This window comes from Manis javanica, chromosome 10 (assembly GCF_040802235.1).
Source record: "Manis javanica isolate MJ-LG chromosome 10, MJ_LKY, whole genome shotgun sequence".
NCBI lineage: Eukaryota > Metazoa > Chordata > Mammalia > Pholidota > Manidae > Manis > Manis javanica.
In genome coordinates, this window is record NC_133165.1 from 103,831,856 (window position 1) to 103,857,433 (window position 25,578).

Here is a 25,578-nt window from a genome sequence, read left to right on the forward strand (position 1 = left end):
AGTGCCTAATCCACCATGTGAAGATATCCTCCTTCTGTGCTCTACTTGGTTAAAAAGGAAGAAGAGACACTATGGTAAGGCTGTTCAAACCCACAAGTGTTCCATAATAACAGTTCTACCTAAGCGGACACCATCATAGCTCTGGGGGAAGATGATCTGATTAAAATGAGGTGGATTATTGTAGGGCAGAGATTTCCAAAGCTTTTCATTTTGGTGGCTGAGCCATTTTTTTCAAACAGTTTATAAGAAATACCTATATATAAATATATATATATATATAAGATATATATATTGACAGCTACCTACTTTTTGTAACTGAGCTGTATTTCAGTAAAGAACATTCACAATGCTATTTTGGTGGGAGCTGCCCTGTAAGACAGCCTAGGTATTCTTGCGCTGGTTTAAACACAAGGTGTTTGGTAGTGGAGGGATCTTGCCAGGGAGGGCAGCTATTTCTCCACTCACAGGCTTCATAGGGAGGCATTTACCTTTGTGGATTTGACACATTCTGTGATCTGATCTTCAGCCTTGTGGATTCAGAGACCTGATTTATCAGCACAGCAGGAGTGACTTTTGAGGAGTAACTTACATTAACTGTGTTTTTGAAGGGTTATGTACAAACCAGCATCATCTTTGTTCAAAAGAGAAAAAGGTGTCCTTTCTACTGGTCCGTGCAGTCCTACACCAAGGACTTGGTGAGAAGAGTATGTGAGAAGAACCATGCACGTGTTCTTGTACTTGGGTTACATGCCACTGCAGCTCTGCTTAATGTCTGTACCCCCAGCTCAATGTGAGCATCTAAGGGAGTGGCTATATCCTATTTGATCTTTTATCTGCAGGGATTAGTACAGGGCATTGCCTTCTTTCACACAGTAAAAAAGAAAAAGAAAAGAAAACAGAAAACAAAAGGAAGAGAAGATAAAGAAAGAAAATAAAGGGAAGAAGAAAAGTTTGAAGAAGAAAAATGTCAAATAATTACCTAAAAGGATAGAAAACAATCTTACATGTATTAGCAAATTAGATACTGTTTATCTAATTTTGTGAGGTTTATCAAATAAAATGTCATTATTTTATGGTTGGGAACCTGAGACTCAGAGAGGTTGTTTGACTAGCTCGAGGTCACACAGCTCAGCTCATAGGTCTTAGTGCTGGATTAGAAATCCAGTGCTCTTTCCTCCTCTGTGTTTGTGACATATGTAGTTTGGCTTTTGGAGGAGACTGCCACACCTCATTAAAGGCTGACTGATGGGGCTGTCCCAGGAAGAAGGAGGACCTTACAAGTGGTTGCTGTACTAACTCAGCTCTGGATGGCTTCTCCTGTTTAATAAGCTGTGTTAACTTTACTAGCACTTGTTCTTGGCTCTGCTACACAGTAGTGGTTTAGGCAATGTGTTGGAAAAACGTGCTAATTGCAGGCTCTCATTTTCTTCCATCTTAAAATAAATACTTAGCATTTTAGTACTTGGCGAGAGGAATGACAGTTTCTGGGGACTCACAGAGGCTGGTGGCTCACAGGAGGGCCTGGATGGTGTGGGAGCAGAATGTGCAGAAAAATAGAGGTTTACAGAAGTTCCAGGGGCCTGGGGTCTGTTTAGTGGGAGGGGTATGTACATGAGTGAGTGCCTGTAGGAGGGGGAGGTATGTGCAGGGAGAGGCAGAGGGGAGGCCTGGAGGTCTGGAAAGATGCCATCAGCACTTCCTGTTACAGAGGAAGAGAGAGTTTGAAAGCTCATGTGACTTGTTGCTACGTGGCAATTTTAAGTGGGTAAGGTATATGATCATGAGTTGCATAGATTACAAAATTATTCTCTTATTTAGGAAGTGTTTTTTGAGCACCTGTATGTCCCAGGTACTGTGTTTGATGCTGGATAGACTGTAGGGACAAGGCAGATGTGGCCCCTGCGCCATGGAGGTGAAAGTGAGTCCTGGAATACTAGCACTGGATGGGACCTTATAAATAACCTCTTCAACTCTTCAGTTTATAGATACCAAAACTGAGGCCTAGAGAAGGCAAATGAACTTGACTTACACCACTCAGCTAGTCAGCAACAGAGCCCAGAGTAGAACTCAAGTCTCTTGATCCCAGGTCCAGACTTCTCCTCAACTCCTCTTTACTGCTCTCTTTACTAAAATACAGCATCTATTTGGGATCGGGAGCCATAGATATATGGAAGTGTGTTACGTGGAATTAGTTAGGGGAATGCTGGGGGCTATAGGAAATACACTAGCAAATCTCAAGGGCTTAAACAAAGAAGTTGATTTCTTCCTTATGTAAAGCCCTTTCAGCAGCTGCAATCCACACAGATTCTGTCATCTTTATACCATGGCGTCCAAGGTTATCTGGAAAGCGCTAGATTTTGCCGAGAGGGAGGTTTCATGGGTCCAGGCCTGGAGGTGGTGCTTCCAATCCATTGGCTAAAACTCAGTCACATGCCAACACCTCACCGCAGGGAAGGCTGGGAAATCCAGCCCATCCAGAAAGAGGAGGAAGCAGGTTTGGCAGGCTGTTAGTCAATCATTGCCACGTACATTACCTCTGAATTTTGTTGTAAGACAGGAAAGGAAAAGTTAAAAAATACTTGTTACAATAAGAGGATATTGGATATGGTAACACTAAGAATCATTGTGGTATGGGAGACATTTCTATTTCTTCCATAACCATGGCTTTCCATTGCTAGTAAGACTTGACTTTGGCCTGATGAAGGTCCCTCAGCCTGATTTGAAAGGGCATAAACATGGCTCCATGGAAGAAGGAGAGAAGTCTGGGGACAGGCTTTCAGCACAGGCCCCTGCCCCTTCAGTGTGTGGGGTCCTGTTCTGGGCAGTGGTGAACCTGACACCACTGGCAATCTTATTCCTTAGTCAACAAGGTATGATCCTTCATAAGTCCTCCTGTTTGAATAGTGCCTCCTGGGTTATAAAGAGCTTTCTAGAATGTTATCTTACTACAGCATCACATTAAGCCTCTAAGATGAAGGAGGGGGTGGGGAGGAACTAATAGGAACTAAGGGAACTCAGACAGAGGGGAGATTATTGCTAGCTGGGACAGGGACCCAGGAGGATTCGCCGAGGAAGTGACATTTGAGACGGGCCTTGAAGGGAGCATGGGAGAGCAGGGGACAGCATTCCAGGTGGAGGCCACACTGAGGGCAAAGACGCAGAGACTGTCTCTTGGGTTGGGGACAAGGTCAGTTTGGCTGGAGCACAGGCCACCTGGGCTGGAAAGATCAACTCTACCCAGAATGCAGCAGCATTACTATCAGCCTCACCACTCTCTTTGAAACACATTTCCAGATCACCTGCTAGATGCCTGGCACTTTGCTAGAGTGGGAGACAAAAAGAAATACCATGAAGTTCCTGTCCTTACAGAGCTTACAGCCACTGAGGAGAAATGCCACTCACACAGCAACCTTTAATGAAATGCAAAGGAACTATTAGTAAGGTTTGCACTTCTGTTTAATGTGTGCATGCTTTTCCTGCTCAAATGAGAACAACAGAAGCCTCCCAAAGTTCCCCTCTCGTGGGTACCTGGAGCCCTCCTTTGGAGAGCTGTTGGGTATTTGGGGAGGCAGCATATTCCAGTGGTTAAGGCCACTAGAGTCTGAAGGCCTGGGTTGAAATTCTGGTTTCACCATCTGATGGCATATGACCTTTGGTGGAATCTTTAGTTCTCTAGTCTTGGTTTCCTGGTCTTTAAAATCCTTTAAAAGGGATGTAACCACTACCTGTTGATTGGGTTGTCATGAGTATCTGTTGAGACAATGTAAGAAAATACTTAGTGTCATGCATGGCACACAATAAACACTCAATAAATGCTAACAAATAAAAAGTGCTCTTGGCTGTGATTTATATAACATGCTGAGCAGCAGTAGGTTCTCTGGGTGGGGAAAGAAAGCACCAAGGGATGTGGCCTTCCCGGAGTCCAGCTCAGGAAGCAAAGTCCTGGTGGGTCATTGATAACATCTCTTGGCTGGAAGAGTAGAGGTTTCTTAGTAAGTCAGGTGTTTCTTGTAGACACACAGCACACATACACACCCTCTTCAGCAGTGCCTGGAATGCAGAAAGGATGTTTTGAACGTATCACTACTATTATATCACGCTCTGGTGTATTGTGGGGCCAGCAGCTAACCCAAGGCCAGTGTCAGGGCAAATCTTGGGGGCAGATGTGCCAAGATCCCAGCTTTGTGACAGCAGATGATGCATTCCTGTGAAATTCTTCAACTCCTTGAGGGCTTCCTTCAATTATCCTGTCCCACGTGAATTTGCACACTCTCACACACAATTGGCTTTCCTCTCTTAGGAGTTTGGGAACGCTTCAGGCCTTGAAAATCAGTTGTGTTTATTAGATGGCCTTCGTTTCCCCTTCTGAGATAGGAAGCTCATTAGAAACAAGCACGAACAATCTCCCTTTAACCTAGCATTTAAAATGCCCCCTGAGAACTGGGAGTACAGCTTATGGGGGTCATGCTCAGATGCACGGCCCTGCTCAGAGTGGGTGAGTTGCTGAGTCAGGTCCTAGGTGACGCTGGGCTGATGAGAAAACAGTTCTCTGCATCCTGAGCATAGTTAGCAGTCCCCCTTCGGTGTTCACATAGGGCCTTAGGTTCATGAAGGCTTTCCCTCTGTGATGCCATCTCGCAGGAGACGAATAGCTAGAGCAAAATATAATGTTGTAAATTAGTCATAAGGGCTCTGGAGTCAGATGACCTGAGCTCATGTACTGGCCCAGCCATTTCCTAACCAGGTGACCTTGGGCAAGTTACTCAATCTCAGATTCCTTATTGTTAAAATGGGGAGAGTGAAAATCCTACTTCAAAGGATTATCATGAGGCTTAAGGGAAATAATGTCCATAATTGTTAGCAATGATTATTTTTAGAAACATTCATTTATTCATTTCTTTACCCCAATGATATTATTTTAGCACTTTGTATGTGTGGTACCACGCAAGGTGAGAGACATAAATGAATGAGTCCTTGTCCTTGATCTTGAGGAAGCCACCACTCAGTAGGAGAGACAAACATGTACAAAGGTGATTACAAAGCAGTCTGAAAAATGTGTGAACCAGGCTTTGGGGGCACAGTGGGGGGCGCCTAACTCTGGGTGATGGAATAATGATGGTGCTGCTGATGGTGACAGGGTCGATACTGGTGGCGATGATACTGGTGGTGATGAGGGTGGCGACAGTCAGACTGGTGATCGCGGTGATGGTGGAGCTAATGATTTGTTGTGAGGATGGTAGTCATGATGGTGCTGCTCCCAGTGACAGTGTGACGGTGGTGAGGGTGGAGGGGCTCTTCAGGAAATAAATTCTCCTACATGAAACACCTGAGTTGTCTTGAAGGATGAGTACCTGTATATACCACAGATGTTCTTAAATTCAAAGATGACGCCGACAGGCACAGTCTCTGCCTATCAGAGCTTGCTGAACGGCAGGGGCTGGGGAGGCAGACAAGATGACGGGCACCCACTACCTGTGAAATGATCATGTAAGTACAGGGTTCTATGTGAGCACAGAAGAGGGACTGCTAACAGAATCGGGGGTGTGGCTGGCATCTTGGAGAGCTTCCTGGAGTAAGTGATACTATCTCTGCTAAAGGACACACAGCATGTAGGAGTGTGCCAGGCAGAAGAATCAACATACCAATGGCCAGAGGCAGGAAGAGAGAGAAAGAGATGACAGGAGAGAGGAAACCTGTTTTGGGATTTTCAAGTTGTTCATTGAACCTGGAGCAAAAGCTATAAGCACATGTAAGTGAGGAAGGAATGGGGAAATAAGGAGGTGAATTAGGATAGGTTGAGTTTGAGGGGCCCACGAGACATACATTTGAAAGTGTCCAAAGGACAATCAGATGCAAAGATCTGGTGGGCAGTTTCTACTTATTTAGGTTATGGTGTCATATTCCTAAAAGCAGAGATACCTGGACGTGTCACATACAGGAGGACTTAATGGGAATTGACAATAGGCACTCCTGGAAAGTATATTGTTTTCTGCATTACACACAACTTTAGCGTGGGATCCATGTTCAGTAAAAATGGGTGGGGTTGTAGTAGACGCCTCTAAATATTACTCAGAATTTTGTTTCCAGTGCTGAGGGCAGGGTAGAGTCTGAACAGGGAGAGAGATTCTTGGCTTCAGGAGGAGTTTCTCATATCCCCTTTCTCCTCTGTTAGGCAACCAGAGGACACCCCAGATCTGTACCTTGCCCATAGAAAAGGCACCATGTGCATTGTTAAACAGGTCACTTCACTTCTTAGTCCAAAGCACTGAGATGAAACTTTGGGATAACAACCCAGTTTGGTGTTAAGTTCTTATTTTTTATCAGCAAGAACAAAATGCCTTCCCAAATGGCTTGTTCCCCAAAGTCAGGTTTTATCTTCCACCTGAAAATACAGACATGGCTGCAGCCTCCGAAGGGGCCTTTTTTGGATGTGGGTGGAGGAATGGCTTGTGTTCTTCCTGTTTCTCCCATGCAAACCCAAAGACTGTGTCTGCTGGCCTGGGCACAGGGAGATAGCAGAGGGGACAGGCTCATGGCGGCAGTGCGCTCCGTGGAGTCCTGGGAGGAAGCTTGATGAGGGGCAGGCCCCCCCTCCATGCACACACATACACATTCACACACACACGCACACATGCACACATGCACACACACACACACATGTGGCCTGATAGCGCAGGGCATCTTTGGCCTCAGACACAGCAGTCCTGCTATGACCCTCGGTAGAGAGTGGAGCGACCTGGAGCCTGTGAGAGGGACCTGCTGTGTGGAGGCCTTTTGGAGCTCAGTGCAAGCTGGACGCCTATGCCAGGCTCTGCAGTGACAGCACTGTGCTGTCCCGGAGCTCTCCTAGGCAGTGGCCTGTCTCTCCTGTGGGAGCACTGAGAGCCCACGGAGAGGGCAGAAGTGCACAGGCAGCCGCATGCCCTGGGCTCTGCTCCAAGTGACTTTGTAGACTAACTGAAGCTATCTGCGCCTGGGTTTCCTTATTTTTAAATGGGGCTGCAAATAGCACTCACCTTCGAGGTGGCTGGAAGAACTAAACAGGAAAGCACATGTCAAGGACAGCGCAGTGCCTGCCATCTAACTGGCAGCTGATGAACGATGGCTGCACGGTTCCAACTACCGTTCTCTCTGGGAAGGCAAAGCAGGGCAGCGCTGGGCCTCCTGACATCCCTGTGCAAGGCACCGAAGGCCCTGTGAAAGAAGCTCCCATCTCAGCGTTCTTCCTCCTGGCCTTGCTCTCAAGTCAGAGCAGAATTGGGTGGGGGCAGAAGAGGCGGATTCCCAGGTGGCACGGTGTCAGGCGATGGTTGTTTTCAACGCCGTTTGCATTGAAAGCGTCTGCATCTGCCATGTCATGAAAACGTCCCCGTCTGCATGCCAGCGTCAAGGTTGTTTTACGACTTATTACAACTTTTCCCAGAGGTTTTTTGAAGTAGCCCTAGTAGGGGAGGTTAGTGGGCCACGGGTATTTGATAGGTTTTTTTCCTTAGATTCTGAGGTGGGAGCTTCATCACCATTATTACCAGAGGTTCGGTGGCCTTATTCATCATCCCAGTTAGTACGGGACAGAATCAGGCCTCAAACCCACGTCGTCACCCGCTGCCACTGTCTTCCCTTCCTTCCCCCCTCTGCCCTGACGTTGCCTCTTTTCATATTTCCTCATGTGGAATACCTTAAATTCTTATCTGAGAACATTGTAGTTATCATCTAACACCTTAGTTATCAGCTTACACCAAGAGGATTAACAGGACTAGTGCTCCAAACATAGCCAGGAGGTGGGCAGATTTCCCAGATGTGCAACCGGGTAGGCACAGAAGATAAAATGCCCTCATTAATGGGCTGCTTCCTGGCTGGGCCTATGCTGGCTCAGCCTCAAAGGTGCCCTGTGTACAAAGAAATCTTTGCACTGAGCTAGAGCCTGCAAGTAGAAGGCGTACAGGCCCAGAACAGAGGCCACCCCAGTGGGTGCAGATACTCTATTGTGATCACTCTCATTTCATCTATAACCTCATTTAATCCTCCTGCCTCAGGACTATTGTTAAGAACATCTCTCAAATTATATTATTTCATCTGTAATCATACCTTTGCATTTGTGTTTTTAAACTGTTCATTGCTGCTGTGTACAAATACAAATGGTTTCTGAAAGTTGATAGAACATCTGGTAACCTTGCAAATCTCTCATTATTTATGATGATCTATCTGTAGATTCCACTGGGGGTCTTCTACATAGACAGTCATATCATCTGCTAATACAGCTTTTTTTTTTCTTTCTTTCTAATACCTGTGCTTTTTATTTACTTTTCCTATCTTGCTATATATACCATGTCTCCCAGTTCAGCATGCAAGGTGGGTGGTGATGTCTTTGTCTTTCTCCTGATTTTAATGGGAATGAGTCTAATACTGCACTCTAAGAAAGTTGCTTATTGTACCTTAAGTCTATGAAGGTTTGTTCCCTTATTTTACTGCTTTCCTTAGAGGTTTTTTTTTCTTTAATTATGGATAGTTGTTGAATTTCATCAAAGTCTTTTTTCTGCTTGTACTGAAGAGTATATGGTACTTTGGACACTTCTTGTGTACCACTCACATTCTCTCAGCCTGAACTTTCTCTTATTCCAGCCACTGCTGCCATGGCCAGTTTCCTGTGAGCTCCCATGAGCCTCTTGCAGGTGCAGCCTGACAGCATCTGACCTCTGGGGCCCACCACCTGTCTCTTTCCTTCTCTGTTGATGCCACAGTGGGAGCCAGTGTGGGAACCACTTGGTACTCATCAAAATGTATTCACAGAGAAAAGGGATTTGTCCTTCTCCTCCAGAGACAGTGCCGAGATGCATTTTACTTGACAATTCAGGCAGTGGGGCGGGGGTGTTGAGTCACCCACGCAGCAGCGAGCTTGCTAACCCATCTTTGTGTTGGCCTTCCTTCCCTTCCGGCTGTCCTTTCTTTAGGCTCTTCATTCCTGCTCCTTGGGTCTCACTCCTCAAAAAAGCGCTCACATTTCAGCCTTTGTTCTGAGGGAACTCAGGTTAAAGATAGGGTTCTTCTCTTTTAGTCTATTAATGTGTTGAATGATGTTTATAAAGTTTCTGATGTTAAATTACCCTTGCATTTCTTTAGCTAGACCAGCCTGGGTGTTACTTTGAAAAAAAAAAAAAAACATTTCTGGAATCAGTTCGCTACCATTTGGCTTGGAAATTTCACATCTGTGTTCATGAGTAAGACTGGAGTATATATTTTCTTTTTTAAACCTTCCTTGTCTGGCTTTGGTGTGAGTATTCTCTCCATCTCACAAAATGAGTTTCAGAATATTCTTTTTCTGTTTCCTGGAAAAGATATTTGAAGATAAGAATGGTCTGTTCCTTGAAAGTTTGGAAAATTATAAAATCATCTGGGTCTGGTCGTTTGTTTTCCAAAGGATTTATATGGCTGATTAACTTTCTTTAGTAGTTACAATATTATACAGGGTTTCTACTTCCCCTTGAGTCATCTTCGGTTGCTTACCCTTTCCTAAGAATTTATGTGTTTAATCCGCACTTTCAAATTTCTTAGCATTAAATTTAAATTTCAGTTACATTTATTAACATGAAATATTTACTCATCATTTTCACCCTCTGTGATAGTGTTATATGGCCTTTCATTCCTAGTCCTCTTTTTGTACGTTCTCACTTTATTTCATCGGTCTCACTACAAGTTTATCTGTATCTTTAGTTTTTTTTCAAAGGACAAACTTTCAGTCTTGCTGAACCTTTCTGTAATGTTATTATTTTATACTATGTTGGTGATACTCTGGTCTCTTTATCACCTTTTCAGTTGGTCGGTCAGCTCATTAATTTTAGACCTTTATTCTTTCCCAACACAAGTGTTGAAGAGTATACGTTTCTCTCGAAGTAGTGCTTCACGGTATTCCATAAGTTTTGGTATGTAGTCTTGTTGTTAGGATTGAATTCTATGTCTTTTTAAGTTTCCTTTTTGGTTTCTCTTTTACCTATGAGTAATTTACTAGCTTATTTAAAAATTCCCAGTATGTTTTAAAAATTATCTTTTGTTATTGATGCCTAACTTAATTGATTGTAATTTGAGGCCATCTTCCATATGATACTCATTCCTTGAAATTTGTTGAGACTTACTCTTTAACACACTGCATGGTAATTCAAAGATAAATGTTCCATGACTGTTTGAGATGCACATTCTCTAATTATGGGAGGCAGGTCTTTAAATATGTGCTTAGCTCGAGCTTGGCAATAATTGTTCAGATCTGCTTTTCTTACTTTATTATTTGCTTGATCAATGAATCATAATGGTGCACTTGTCAAATTCTCCCTATAGTTCCATTGGGTTTTGATCTGTATAATTTGAGGTTATTTTATTAAATGTATCCAAGTTTAGTGTTATTATATCATGCTGGCTGAACAGACTTTGTAGCTGTCTGCCCTTCTCTATCATTGTCTTTTCACAGTATATTATAATTGCCTACTTATGTGTCTGTGTCTCTCACAGGATATAAGTCCTGGGAATTTAGGCAACAAATCTGTCTTGTCCATCCAGCATAGTGCTCAATTAATAATTGTCAAATGAATGGACGCATGAGTGCATTGACCTCAACCTTACTGATATGGCAAATGATTAATACTGAGTTATATACACACCAGGATCCCTTGTTTTATGCCAAGTCCCAAATATGTGTCAGAACGTCAGGTTTGCAATGCATCAGAAGCTAGATGTCTAATACCCGTATCTTGGTTTAGTGGTCCTTATTTTACAAAGGGCTAATCTGCTCAGGAATCCTGCTGGTTGTAGAATATTGATGGTGACTCTGTTTCCACTTGGTTGGTAATGATTCTTTCTACTCTTCTTTCTGTTTAAGATTTCCATTTGGAAAAACAGAAAGTCAGCATGTTCTTTCCTTCCCTGGAGGTAAAATGAAAATGCTGATGAAGGAAAAGAGAGTGACTGATAAAGGGTGATGGGCGTGCCCCCTTGCCATTTGTGTCTGGAGAATCTGAGATTATGTTGGGAGTTCACTATGAAAAAATTCCAAGGACTTTATTTTGCTTTAAAAGAAAAAAATGTTAAAGCCATTATTGTTGCCAAGAGAACTGACTAAATGAAAACTCCTCCCTCAGGCCCAACTGTAGACTATTGTACATCAATCAAACAAAACCCTTTTACTGAGCACCTGCTCTGCACCAGGCATTAATTATGCTAAGCATGGCGGTTGAAAAGAGGCATACAGCTCTTCAAGGAACTGCAGGTTTTTGGAGGGCAACAGGCCATGTGCAGTTACTAGCAATTTCTGTGAACCTCACAAACCTGCCCTGCTAAGAGCATCTGAGGGCCCCTGGAGCTACAAGGGCCAGAGCAGATTCAATGGAAAAAAATTTGGCTTTGATTTTGTAGCATACCTCATATATATTCATGATCTCTTTTGTTCTTCACAACAGCTCTAGGAGTTAATTTATGTTGTTCTCATTTGTAGATTAGCAACCTGAGCCTCAGAGAGGGACTCTTGGCATTCAGGACTTAACTGCAACCTGTTAAATAAGTAACAAAAATATCTAACATAACTATGTTGAAGGTACTATTCTAACTGCATTTTTAGTGCCTTACTGCCTTTCATACTCAAAAACAACCCTGGGAGTGCTGGTACCATTACATCACTATTTTGCAGATGATAAAATTGATGCATGCAGAGATTAAGAAAATTGTCCTAGGCTAACAGGGGCGAGGTAGGATTGGAAACTAACAGAGTCAGGCTCTGGAGCTCATAGCTTTAACTCCTACATGAGCAACATGATTTAGCACAACAATCTTGGACTTGGACTTGGAAACCCAAGACTCCATTCTGAGTCCCAAATCCGCCTCTGATCTCCTTGCTACTCAAAGTGTGGTCCTTGGACCAGCAGCTTTGGCATCACCTGGAAGCTGTTAGACACAGGATCTGAGCTCCACCCCAGACTTACTGTATGAGAATCTTCATTTTATCCAAATCTTCAGATAATTCTTCTGCTCATCACCTAACATGAAGCCCTGTTTTATCAGCTTGGCCTAAGAAAGATCCTGTGGGAAACTCTCTTGGCCTCAGTTTCTCCAACTGCAAAATAAGGATGGCATCTGCATCTGATCCCTTTCAGGGCTGCTGTGCAGATCAAAAGGCAGGAGGTATGTGGAAAGGCCTTGTAAATTACACAGTGTTCTACAAAGGTCGAAACCAAACAGCCAACCAGCGCATTAAAGCTTTAGAGACAATTTGACAAACAGATAATGCCTTTTATCCCCATGACCTGGCTGAGCAGGAACTCAGTGTTGTGTGTTATGCAAAATAACCAGACAGAAGAAATGCCTTTTACAAGCAGTTCCTGGAAATTTCGGGCTTTATCAAGGAATTTGGTTTCTCCAGTTCACTGCCTAGTGAAAATAGCTGCGCCTTAATAAGGCCCAGATGTTGACATAGTCACTCACCTTCCCCGTTGCATGGATGCGTTTCATACTGAATTTCACCTAAGGAATTTTAGACTTTAAAGATAATAATCAAAAACACTGCTAGCTTCCCTTTGAGATTCTTGCTGATCTGGGAGATCAAAGATGTCCCAAAAACACAATGAATGTAGATAGAGAGTTAGGGTTTTTTCCCTACTAATGAAAAGTCTAACAATGGGCATCTTAGCATTTTTTTTTTGTCCCCAGGTCTGCTCAAAGCCGGTTCTGTTCTCACATATTTTTATAATTTCTGCCACTACCCTTCATCCCCTCATACTATCGGTAAATGTGGTCGGTGTGCTAACAACATTAACTTCTGTTTCAAATGCAATTAAATGGATGCCCTTGCTGGTTAATTCTTAGCATACCTAAAAAATACTTTCTCCGCGTCTAGGAAAAGCATGAGATGTTTAAATTCCAAACAATGAGTGATTCCCAAGGGCATCTCACATGGAGTTTCATGGGATGGGAATCGGGTCCAGAGGAAAGGCACCCTCCACGGTGGCCCCTCACTTTTTCCGGAGGCGGCCTGATTTGACTTTCTGTGAGGGGCTGAGAAATAACATAACTCTTGACTTTCGAGAGAGCCCTGCACTCTGCAGACCCACATCCAGGGAGCAGGCTGTTTGCATTACAGATGCACTGGAATGCATGGGGTCTGCTACAGGTCCCCCGGGAATGCACAGACCCCAGAGCAGGAATGGCAGAAATTTGACTTTTAGAGCCCCTGCTGTTCGCTGCTCTTCAATTTGCTCTGCTTTCCTCCCCTTCTCTAGAGAAACTATTGAGGGAAATCATCTCAAGATTGTTTTAAAGGGCCAGACCAGGAGGATGGCACCTTGATGGGGCTTTTCTTCCCCAGGCAAGGGTATCCTGTGGGCATGGCTGTTTGCCCCAAGCGGAGGCTTGGAAATGGGACGCTTACCTCCTCTTTGGGCTGGGTTTCCATCCTGTTCTGCCACTACTCACGCTGAGACTGGGCAGTTCCTCAGCTCTTCAGAGATTGTGCTTCCTTACTGTAAAAACAGGCAGCCACATCGCAGAGGCTCCTGATACAGATTACAGGAGCCTATGGCTCATGCTACTGATAATCTGTGGATTTCTCTAAAAAAGGTATTGTTTCCTTCAGCACAGGAAGCCACCACTGACAGGCTTTATTTTGAGTTATATTGTTTTTAAAATGTTTAAGAAGGAAAATAAAGAGTTGGTTTATTTAAGGAGCCGGCTAGATCATGCTGAGAAGCCAGGTCTACAGCAGAAGCTGCTCTCACTGGGAATTCCAGACCCCCTGAATTCATTTCAACAAATAGGTCTTGAGCTCCTGCTCCAGTTCAGGCCCTGAGCATGGTGCTCCAGTTATAAGAATGAAGAGGACAGACCTGATCACCACGGTCAAGGGGCTGAAGTTAATAGGGGACATAAACAAATAAACCGACAATTACAAAACACTGGGATACATACCACAAGGACAGGAGCGTAGGTACCTAACCCCTGCTGAGACCTGAAAGGTGGAGGAAGGTTTCCCAGAGGTCACTATATTTAAGATGTGCTCTCAGCGACAACTGAGACAGACCCATATGCAGAAACCTGGGAGTGAGACCAGGTGGGGCTTGTTCTGGGAGGGGGGAGAACTTCTCAAGAGCAGTGCTTGAAAAGAGGCCATCGTGGCAACAGATAAGGCAAAGGAGAGGGCAGGCTCAGTTGCAGGCTGTGGTATAAACAAGTTTAGGGACTTTGGATAAACCTGAGGGTGAACTGGGAGCCACTGAAGAATATAAAGTGGCAGGGTAATGTGATCAGGTTTGTATTTTAAATGGACTGTAACTTCCATGAGCTCATCTTGTAAGCAGGTTCTTCCACGGGCCCCTAAGGAGCCCTGTGCTCCGTCTTCCTCTGAATGGCTGATACCTCTTTCCTAGTCTGTATGCCTCCTGGGAGCAGGGACCTGTTCTGCTCACCCTCAGGCCCCAACAGAGTACCTGCAAGCAGTAGGAGCTCAACAAATGCTTTCCTAGCAATTTAAAAGGAGGAGAAAGAGAGAACAGCAAATGGGTCAAAGAGTACCAGGCATGAGTCTGAGCAATTCAGGGAATATGAAGTCATTAAACCTTTACAACAATCCCAGGAGGCATCAGACTCTCACCCAAAGGGCCAGAGCCTAGGTGTCATGCTCTGCATCACCGATCTGCCATGCCCTCCTCCTGTGCCAGTTGGGAGTTGGCCCGAACAGTCTGGGGGACGCACAGGAGAAACGGGAGCCACGCAGCCTCCTGGACAGGACTTAGGGCCATCTCAGTGCTGAGGCCTCTTGGAGGAGCAGCAGCCCCTCCCTCTGATAAGCTAAAGAGAAGTAAAGTCTTTTGAAGATGAAAGTGCTAGAATCACTCTGCCAAATTCGGAAATCTTGAGCAAAGGCAGCAGAATCGTAGAAGGTAGAATTGTGTAGCTAGAAGGGCCTGTTGTGATTCCTTTGAGTATCTAAGTCATTCCAGTCCTGCGCCTCCACACAGGCAGCCTCTGATCTCACCACAGGGCCACTGGGTTATTCCTCCATGCCTCCCCTTGCACCTCTGAGCCTTTGCTCTTTCTGTTCTTTCTACCTGGAATGCCTTTTCTGCCCAATCTGGTTCTTCTGAGACTCAATTCAAATACCTGTTGGTTCATTCATGCATCACCTTCATGGGCCATTGTCTTCTCCTGCTGGGGCCTCCTAACATCTGTGACAACCTCCTAAGTGGCTCTTCACTTCCTCTTATGCCCTTGCATCTTAACTCTCCACAGGGTAGCCCAAGGGACTGACCAATACCCTTTCCTTGATCAAACTTCAGTCAGGCCCCTTTCATCCACCTCTCTATTAGGCCTCTACGTCCGCCTGCGGCCCTGCCCTTGATCTGCTGAGCCTTGGAGTGGCAAACAATCCTGTCCAGTCATTTCAGCAGGAGCCCTCTCACCCTTGATGTTTGCCCACATTCCTTATCCCCCACCCTTAGCCCCACCTCACTTAAATCCTTGGCTTGCCTTTTGCAAGAATCCTGTTAGGCCAGTTCAGCAAGAATCCCCCTACCTTGATGTCTCCTCTTAGCAACTTCCATCTGCTAATTCCCCCTACTCTGCTCATTGGCAGAATAAATCCCCACTTATCCTTGTTTTATTTGGAGTTCAGTTCAATCTCTCTCCCCTTCTGCAGTATTCTTGAGTATAGTTTTCCTTATCATTTTAACAAGTGTCAGAATAATTTGTCTTCACAGTACCCTTTAAAGCTACTTTATGATACAACTCAAAGTCTTGGCCCTGATCTCGAAGCTCCTCTCAGGCTAGTCCCCCGTGAGATCTCTGGGTTCATCTCATACACACTCTGCTAGTCACTGGTTTTGGCCACACAGGGCCCTGCCATTTTTTGGACATCCACCTTCCCACTTTGAGCCTTGTTCTTCCCTCGGGAATACCTTGCCCAGCTCTTCTCATGATGTACTCCCTCACTTTATTGAGGATCCTGACCAAAGGCCGCCACTTCAGAACGACCTTCCCTGGCTTCCCATCTAAACAGGGACCTCTGTCCTTCTCTGTCTCACCTCTCCTTTGTGTCCTTCGCATTAGTTATCCACGTCTATGTCACTGTGTTATTGTCTGTCCTCCAAATAGAGTTTAAGCTCCCAGAGGGCGGGATTTCATCTGCCTGGCTCCCAGTTGTATCAACAATGCCTAGAAAAATGTCTGGAACATGGTAGATGCTCATTAAATGTTAGACGATGAGTCATCCATACATATTTAGACACTGGACCAGTTAGGGGGGTGGCAGTAAACAGAATTACACTACACTCAGATAGCTTGAATGGAGCAACTTTTGGGAGACCTGCAGAGTGAAAATAGGATGGGAATGGAGAAGAAATATGCTGGGGTCTCTCTCTCCCACTCTTTGACCATCATGGTTCTAGCCCAGCCACCAAGGAGCCCCAGGGAAGCAGTCCAAAGGAGTTGGTTTCTGGGACAAAAAGCAAGATGGAGAATGGATGTGGAGCATAGGGTAATGTGGAAAGAAGGCAGTGTAGACTAACCAACTCAAGTGCCCAGTCTATACCAGGCCCTCCACTTGGCACTAGGGATCTACATCAGAGTAAGACACAGTTTCTTCCCCGTGGGGAAGTTTTGCCTATGGTGAAGTTTCCTTTGATACATCCTGAGAAGAATTGTGGATGCTTCTACCATGTTCCCAGAATACTCAGAAAATCTCTGTCAGCAGATTTTGCCTCACATGTATCATACTGGATGGCATCTGTGCGTCTGTCTCGCTTTCTTGAGGGTGAGCTCATTGAACTCAAGGGACTAGACCTTCCTCACTGCGGCAGTTAGTTATTGCCACAATCATGCTGCATAACAAACAATCAGACAGCTATTGAAATCTTTAGCCTGAAAATGATCTTTTCTCAGTCAGCTGCATGTTACTGATTTTGAGAAACTATGTCAGCAAACTAAACATTTAAAATTTCAATGTTTAACATTTAAAGTTTGGTGTTCTTATAAGGATTCCCTCAGCCCAGAAGTTGTGTCATCCAGGCAACCCATCCCTGATCACCAAGAAACGTGAATATTTTCCTTGTCCTGTGTCCATTGTTTATTTTTCTCTTCCTTCATTTTCTATAAAAACTTGCTGCTTTCTCCCCTGCCTGTAGTTCTCTGGACTCCCGAGAATGGAGATGGGCCACTTCATGAAGTGTTAAGTAAGTTTGTTTTATCACCTAAATTGTCTTCATTTTTTAAAAGAAGACTCAGTGACTTACTGAAAGGAAAGGAGCGACACACAGCAGCAATTCACTGGAGAATTCTGCTTTATTAGGGAAAGGTGCTGGGTTATATAGGAAGGGGCATGGGATGATTGTGGTGTTACTTCTACGGGGCTGGTGGCTGTTGTCTAGGTGCTGGAATTGGGAGGGGGGCGAGAGGTGATTGGGCTTCAGGTGGTGCCGGTGGGAACCGAGGACCCCGAAGAGAAGCTGGAAGTTCACCATCTTACTGGTGGGGGCCCTTCATTCCCCCCTTTCTCCTCTATGGGGTTGTGGACATTGCTTTCTCTCTGGCTGCTTCCTGCTGAACGGGGGTGGAGAAGGGAGTGAGGGCTTGAGGATTGGGAGGAAAGTGTTGATAGGATTCCCCGCAGTAAGGACGAGTAGATGTGGACTTCTTCAGGTTGGAAATCAATGAAGGTTCCCTGTAACCATAGGTCGAGGACCTGTTGATTCCAATGGTGCCAAGAGGATATGGGTGTCAGGAGCCAGGCGTCTGCGGCCATTGTTTCCAGGAACAGTTTCCACTGGAGAGAGGGGTCCATCTCAGCGTGTGCTGAGGAGGTTACGTGAGGGTGAGGGATCTTCTGTGGCCAGAAGCTGGTAGTTTCTGAGTAAAAGCTGGTTGAAAGCTTGATTAGAGATTTTTCCGACTTGGGATTTGATGAACTTTATTATACAGGGTAAGAAGACCCAGGCGAGAAGAATGATTATTATGGGGCCTGCAATGGGCCAGACCCAGGTAAGGAGGGGGTTTGTTAGTATTGAAGAGAATGGGTTGGAATTGGAAGCAGAGTGGAGGCTGGAGGCAAGGTCGGTGAGTTTGGTAATGTCAGTTTCTACAATGCCGGATTCGTTGATGTAATAGCAGCACTCTTCCTGGAGGAAGACGCAGGTGTCACCCTTCTCGGCTGTAAGCAGATCTAAGGCCCGCCAGTTTTGAAGGGTGACCTTAGCTAGCGAAGTGACCTGGCTTTGGAGAGAGGCTAGAGAATCAGCAGTGGATGTCAGGGCTCCTTCAAGTTTGGCGTCGAGATCTCTAACTGCCCATAGAGAGTGACCCAAGGCTCCTCCCGAAAACCCTGCCCCAATGGCTGAGGTGATCAAAGAGATACCGACCATGATGGGAAGGAAAGCAGCCCTTTTTGTGCGCGAGGGCAAGGGAGGTTGGAGCTCAAGAAATTCTGCCATGCTGTAAAGTGTAAGCTGTGGGATTAGGGTGACGAGAATGCAGGGTGTATCGGAGTTGAGAGGCAGTGAGTTGAAAAGACTGCCATTACACCAAAAGAAGTGTCCCGGTTGCGTAAAAGTCTTAGAGCCGAGGTAGGGGTGTAGATAGAGAGGCAGTGAAGTGCGCTGGAGGGGGGTGGAGTTGGGCCTACACAGTGGTGGATGGTGAGATTGTCTGCGTATTCTGGTTCCCATAGGGGTATGTCTGCCAGGGGGCGGAGGGGTTGTCCTTCTGCATGGAAGGAGTAGTTGGAAATATTAAGGGGCACGGCGGCCAGCAGTGGGCGCTGTAGTGATGCACATAAGAAACAATTGGCGGTGTTGAGGGTGTGGTTGAGAAAGATGGTGGTGTCCTGAATGAGCTGTAACCAAGAGTAGGAGGAATAAGAAGATGAAGAGGCGCCGTCAAGAGTTTGGATAATGACTTTTTCGGAATGTCTGATATCTGATGCAACTTGAGAGATCTGGGAGTGAGAGGGAACATACTCTCGAGAGATATGAAGGGTACCGTGGGGGGTTGAGGACCCCCCGTAGTAAACTGAGGCTGTGACTCTGGCAGCCCATCGAGAGTCCCAGGGATCTGGGATTGATAAGGAGAATGAGCCGTTGGGATATTTCATGAAATGGTTGGAGGAGTAATACTGTGGGTACTGGAAGTCACCCATGTAGTGAATGGTGCAAGACCAGTAGGGGCATCCCCCGTAGGAGTCTGGCCATCGCCTGCAATAGGCTTGTCTTTGGTCATAGAGGAAGCAGAGGTAGGGAGAATAAGGGTAGCTGCTAGTGAACACTTCGGTGGAGGGAGGAAAGTGGAGGTACAAAGGCTCAGAGCAGCCTTTCAGAGGGCAGTCTGATGTGGCAATGAGGGCAGTAACTTTTGTTTGATGCTGTGTGTAAGTCTGTCTGACTTTGAATCGCCATACAAAGGAGGCTGGGGTGGCGGGGAAGACAATAGGAATGAGGAAAAAAAGCGAGAGAGCAGTAAAGGAGGAAAAAGTCATGATTCGGGTATGGATGGCAAAGGGGGTGAACGGGAGATGCGGAGTTTCAAGGGATCAGAGGGATCAGGCGTGGTAGAGTAGACAGCGTCTTGGTCTCTATCTGAAGGACTCTGGATTGTGATTGATGGTTCTTGGGTGTCCAGAGAAGGTGGGTCCTGGGTATTTGATTTCAACCTGGAGATATGAATCCAAGGGGTGACAGAGTTATCAGGCAGTGAGAGCTTGGCGGCCGAGGGGGTGCAGAGAATAACTGGGTGTGGACCTTCCCATTTCGGGGTGAGAGAGAGCCAATCCTCTGGCGGCTTATAAAACACTAGTTGGCCGGGCTGTAAGACAGGAGGATTTTGGGAGGCGGATGAATCAGGAAGGAGCCAATCCTGATATTTCCACAATTCAGTGCGGAGAAGAGAGAGTAGTGGAAGGGCCATATTGGGAGGAATTGGACCTTTGTGGGAAGGGAGCCCTGGGGGTAGAATCGGGCGGCTGTACATGATCTCAAAGGGTGACAAGAAGGAAGGTTTCTTTGGGAGGGCCCGAATGTGGAGTAGAGCTAAGGGAAGTAAGCGAACCCAGTCAAGGTGTAGTTCTAGAGATAGTTTGGTCAGGATGTCCTTTAGAGTCCTATTGGCTCTTTCTACTTTTCCTGAAGCTTGTGGTTGATAAGGACAATGTAAATGCCAGGGGAGCGAGAGCAACTTGGAGAGGTTCTGGATAATTTGGGCAGTGAACTCAGGGCCGTTATCTGATTGGAGGGAAGTGGGCATCCCGAACCTAGGAAAGATCTGGGTGAGGAGGATAGAGGCAACCGTGGACGCTCGTTTGTTAGTGGTGGTGAAAGGTTCGACCCATCCTGAAAATGTATCTACTAACACGAGTAGGTATCTGGTACGCTGTACAGGGGGCATGTTAGTGAAGTCTGTTTGCCAATCTGCAGCGGGGACATTACCCCTTGCTTGATGAGCTGGGAAGGGTAGGGCCTTGAGGGGGGTATTAGGGTTAGTGCGTTGGCAGATGGTGCACCTGCAGGTGATTTGATTAAGTAGGGTTTTGTCTTCAGGAGAGAGAAAAAAAAAGATTGTACAAAATGGATCAAGGATTGGGGGCTGGGATGGAACAGATCGTGTAAGAAGCGGAAGAGGGACTCTTTGTCCTGGGAACAGAGGGTGTCTTGTGATAAGGCTAAAACCGCAAGGGCAGACGGATTGTTGTCTGGTGTGTCTTCTGATAGGGCAACTGACCGGGCTACTCTGTCGGCTTTGTTGTTACCTCTTGCAATGGGGGAGTCATCCTTTTGATGTGATTTGCAGTGGACTATGCCTAGTCGGTGTGGGAGTTGTGAAGCCTCTAGAAATTTAGTAATTAAGGCTGAATTAGTTATGGAGTTTCCTTTTGTGGTGAGGAGGCCTCATTCTTTCCATACTGTCGCGTGAGACAAGAGAATGTGGAATACATACTTGGAGTCAGTGTACAATGTGAGAGACATGTCCCGGGCCAGAGTGCAAGCTCTGGTGGCTGCAATGAGTTAGGCCTGTTGATTGGTTGTACCAGCAGGTAGGGCTCGTGCCTCAATGACGTCTTTGAGGGAGACTACTGCGTATCCTGCGTAGTGGGTGCCCTCATGGTTAAAGGAGGACCCATCAGTAAACCAGATGAGGTCGCAGTGTGAGAGGGCTCCTTCGGAGATCGTGGAGTGGCACGAAGGAAGTTGTGAAGGGCTTCTAGGCAATCATGCGATGGAGTATGAGGAGAGTAGGGCAGAGGAAGAAGAGTGGCCGGATTCAGGGGCGGGCAGGGGAGGAAAGAAATGTCTGGATTTTGGAGGAAAGAGGACAGTAAGGTCAGGAGTCTGGAGGGAGGGAGAGTCTGTAAACTTTTGTAGGTTAAGAGATCTTTTAGGTGATGTGGGGACAGAATGGGAAGGGGCGCCCTGAATGTCAGTTTATGAGCTTCTTTCTGCAAGAGCTGTCCAGTGGCTAATGCCTGTAGGTAGGGGGCCCATCCCTGAACTGTGGGGTCTAATTGCTTGGAGAGATAAGCTACTGGGGCAAAGGATGGGCCGTAATATTGGCCTAGGACTCCTAGAGCTTGACTGGACCTCTCATGAATGTATAATGAGAAGGGTTTCGACAAATCAGGGAGATGGAGAGCTGGAGCTTCCACAAGGGCTTGACGGAGCTTAGTGAAGGAGTGTCGGGGTGAGGAGGATAATGGTTCTTCAGGGGGGCCCTTGCCGAGGTCGTATAGGGGTCTTGCCAACAGGGAGAAGTTAGGGATCCATGCTCTAAAATACCCAGCCAGGCCTAGAAAGGAAAGGATTTCTGTCTTGGTTTTGGGAACAGGCAGGTCAGAGAGGAGTCGTTTTCTGTCTAAGGTAATGGACTTTCTTTGTTGAGACAGAAGGAATCCAAGGTAAGTGACAGAAGGGGAAGAGATTTGAGCTTTGATGAGAGATACCCGGTAACGTCTGGAAGCTAGAAGGTTAAGTAGAGAGGCAGTGTCAAGTTGAGACTGTTCCCACGAGGGACTGCAGAGTAGAAGATCGTCTACATATTGTAATAAAGTGGACTCGGAGTGATCATGATGAAACTGTTTGAGGTCCTGAGCTAGGACTTGTCCAAAAATATGGGGACTATCTCGGAAGCCTTGTGGCAAAACTGTCCAAGTAAGTTGTGCAGAATGTCTTGTGCATGGGTCCGTCCAGGTGAAGGTGAAAAAATCTTGGGAGGAGGGGTCCAGAGGGATAGAAAAAAATGCATCCTTGAGATCTAGGACTGAGAAGTGGGATGCCGAGGCAGGGATCTGTGATAAAAGGGTGTATGGATTTGGAACTAAGGGATGGATAGGGACAACAGCCATGTTGATGAGGCGAAGGTCTTGGACAAGGTGGAAAGATCCGTTGGTTTTTTTAACAGCTAATATGGGGGTATTAAATGGGGAGTGAGTGGATCTGAGGTAATTTTTGTTCAAGAGATCTTGAATGATGGGTTGGAGGCCTATGAGGGCTGAAGTGGTTAGGGGGTATTGGGCCTGACAGATATACTGAGAGGGGTCACGTAATTTGATAGAGGCAGGGGGACATAGGGCCATGGAGGGGCTTGTAATGTCCCAAACTTTGGAATTTACAGGGTGTATGAGGGCAGAACCGGAGCTTTCATTGGGTAGAGGGGGGTCGTCGGCTATGAGGGCCATCAGAAAGGGAGTGCTGGGGGCTGTGGGAGTGGATATAGTTATGGAAACATGGAGGAGAGAAAGGATGTCCTGTCCTAGTAAAGGGATGGGACACTGGGGCATAACCAGGAAGGAGTGGGAGAAAGGTATGGGATTGTCTTGGATTGTACATAAAAGGGGGGCGGGTTTAATGGGAAAATCTGTTTACCTCCTACCCCGACTATAGGAGTAATGGCTGGTGTGGTAGGGCCCCGGTATTCTTGCAAGACTGAGAAGGTGGCTCCTGTATCTAGGAGGAAGGAGATGGGGCGACCGTCTACTGTTAAAGTAACCCTGGGCTCCTGTTTGGTGATGGAAATGGTCGGGCGAGAAGCCCCTGGGCCCCATCAATCTTCTTCTGCCAGCCCCACTACGGTGGGTTTAGGATGGGGGTTGTTCGTCCAGCCTCCCCTTCGGGTGGTTGGGCAATCAGACCCCCAGTGGCCCTTTATGTGGCATCTGGGGCATGGAGTGGTAGTAGATCTGGGGGAGGGGCACGCCCTTGACCAATGTCCCTCTTTTCCGCACTTGAAACAAGCTCCGGGTGGGGGGGGCTTGTTTGTAGAGGGGCGCCCAGGTTGTGGTTTTATCAGCTGGGCCAACATCTGGAAATTGGCCTGATCAGCCTTTTGTTTACGGCGTTCTTTCTCCTCCTCCTGGTTATGGAAGACTTTAAAGGCCACTGTTAGGATCTCAGTCTGTGGGGTAGCGGGGCCCTGTTCTAACTTTTTGAGTTTAGCTTTAATGTCGGGGTAGCTTTGAGCTAGGAAGTATGTCATAAGGACATGTCTTCCTTCAGGTGTTTCTGGGTCCAGGCTAGTATACTGTAATAGGGCTTGAGTGAGTCTGTCTAAGAACTTGGAGGGGGTTTCGTCTCTTTTTTGAATTATGTCCTGGAGCTTTTGAAAATTGACTACTTTACGAGCTGCCTTTTTCAGACCTGCTATTAAGCAGGAGGCAAAAATATCTCAAGAGCGGAGACCCACGGTGGTGTTATGATCCCAGTGTGGGTCTTGTTTGGGGACAGCCATGGGGCCAGGGGGATAGGTGGGGTCAGTCCTGTGGGTTTCGGTAGCGTGCGTTTGGGCGAAGTCCCAAACTCGTCTACACTCTTCAGGGAGGAGAGTATTGGCCAAGAGCATGAAAATGTCATGATGTGTGAGGCTGTAAGACTGGAGGGTCCATTGAAATTCCCTGATGTATGTCATGGGATCAGTGGAAAAGGAACCTAGGCATTTCTCTAGTTGGGCTAAATCTCCTAAGGAGAAAGGGATGTGAACGCGCACGATGCCTTTGGATCCTGCTACCTCCTGGAGGGGGGGGGCGATAATTTTGGGAGGCCCTTGGGACCGAGTCTGAGGGGGACTGAAGGGTTCTGTCTCAGTCTGTGTGGGGGGGAAACAGGGGAGGTGGTCAAAGACGTGATAATTTTGGGAGGCCCTCGGGACCGAGTCTGAGGGGGCAAAGACAGAGGAGGCTCCTGGAACTTAGTTAGAGGGGGGCTGAAAGGCTCAGGCTCGATCTGTGGGAGGGGAGGGGGTGAGGTGGGGGAGGAGATGGTGGTGGAGGGAGGGGAGGAGGGCGAAGGGAGAGGACGGGAGGCTTCTGCAGGGGGTGGAGGCAGCAGCGGGGGTGGTAGAGGAAGGGGGAGGGGCTGTTGTAGGAGAAGAGGGGGAAGGGAGAGGACAGGAGGCTTCTGCGGGGGTGGAGGCAGCGGTGGCGGTGGAGGGTGGAGGTGTTGTAGGAGGGGGAGGGGCTGAAGGGGGAAGTCTGTATGGCGGAGGCTCCTCAGCTGGGTCAAAGTAATTGAAGAGGGACTGGGAGTGTGGGGAGGGGAGGAAGATGGCTTGCAGGCTAGGAGAACTTGGGGCAGGGAGCAGGTGGTGCAGAGGCTGGGATTTTGAGCTAGGAAGCGAAAGCTTCGATATAGGGAATCTCCTTCCATTTTTTCAGGCGCTGGCAGTAGTTAAAAAGATCGCAAGTGATGTTAGGATCAAGAGTTCCCCCTGCGGGCCATTGGTTGTTATTGTCTAGGGGGTATGTTGGCCAATCTTGGGAGCAGTATTTACGGAGAAGTTTTGGTTTTATATCAGGCGTCAGGGAGAGGGTAGCCAGATGCTTAAGCAGGCATTCAAGAGGTGAACTTTCAGGGAGGGGTGAGGAGGCTCCCATGGCTAAAGGACATAGAAGGAGACAAACAGGGAAAGACGAACAGAGATCCTCGGACTGGAAGCAGACCGCAAGGAGACCAAGGGCGTCTGCAATGATCCTTGGTGGTCTGCGGAAACTCATATACGAGTTGGAATTTCATAGGAAATGTGGGTCGTCACCCAGACTTCTCTAAGAAGGCAGAGTGCTGGAGTCACGAGGTACCTAGTACTAGGAATTTTTGGCAGACAGAACAGATTTCGGCAGATGGAACGGAAGGAGGAGGGGGCAAAAAAGGGAGTGTTCTCATCCGCAAAGGAGTCACCTTGTTTATGGCTGTTGGAGAGGGGCCTGAAGATCTGCTGCAGCTGTGAAGGCCTGAGGTGGGGATTTATGGCTATTGGAGGAGGGGCCTGAGGGTCCACCGCAGCCGTGAAAGCCTGAGGTGGGGAGAGTTCCCTCCTCGTCCCTCAGTGTCAGGGCCTTGCCGGACAATCATGGTCAATGGCACTGCAACAGCTTGGGGGAGAGTGGCCCACCCTGGGGAAATTTTGCTTAAAAAGTTTCGGCACTGATGGAAGGGATGGTGAGTGCATTTATGACTGTTGGAGGAGGGGCCTGAGGTTCTGCAGCAGCTGTGAAGGCCTGAGGCAGGGATTTATGGCTGTTGGAGGAGGGGCCTGAGGGTGCGCCGCAGCCGTGAAGGCCTGAGGCGGGGAGAGTTCCCTCCTTGT